Genomic DNA, 348 nt, shown 5'->3' on the forward strand with positions numbered 1-348 from the left:
ACGTCTGCAAGCCGGCCAAAATCAGTCGAAGCAACTGAGCAAGCAGTTAATCCTCCTATACAGGACATACCATCGGTCATCATACCCCAAGGGCCAACTACCGACGAGGCCACAGAGGATATCCCATCGGCAAGCTCAGCCGATCCTCCACACGGCGTACTCCAGGCTACTTCCTCCAGCCAATTACAGGAAATTGCCTTGAAACAGGTAAGCCAATTGACCTAGTTGATTTATAACATTCATACTTATCCTTAACTGACCTCTTTTTCTTTTCCTCAGGAACAAGACTCCCCAAATAGCCTATTTTCCTTTGCCATTGATGTTTCTGACGATGAGGATAGGAAACAA

The sequence above is a fragment of the Miscanthus floridulus genome, chromosome 10 (assembly GCF_019320115.1).
Source record: "Miscanthus floridulus cultivar M001 chromosome 10, ASM1932011v1, whole genome shotgun sequence".
Lineage (NCBI taxonomy): Eukaryota > Viridiplantae > Streptophyta > Magnoliopsida > Poales > Poaceae > Miscanthus > Miscanthus floridulus.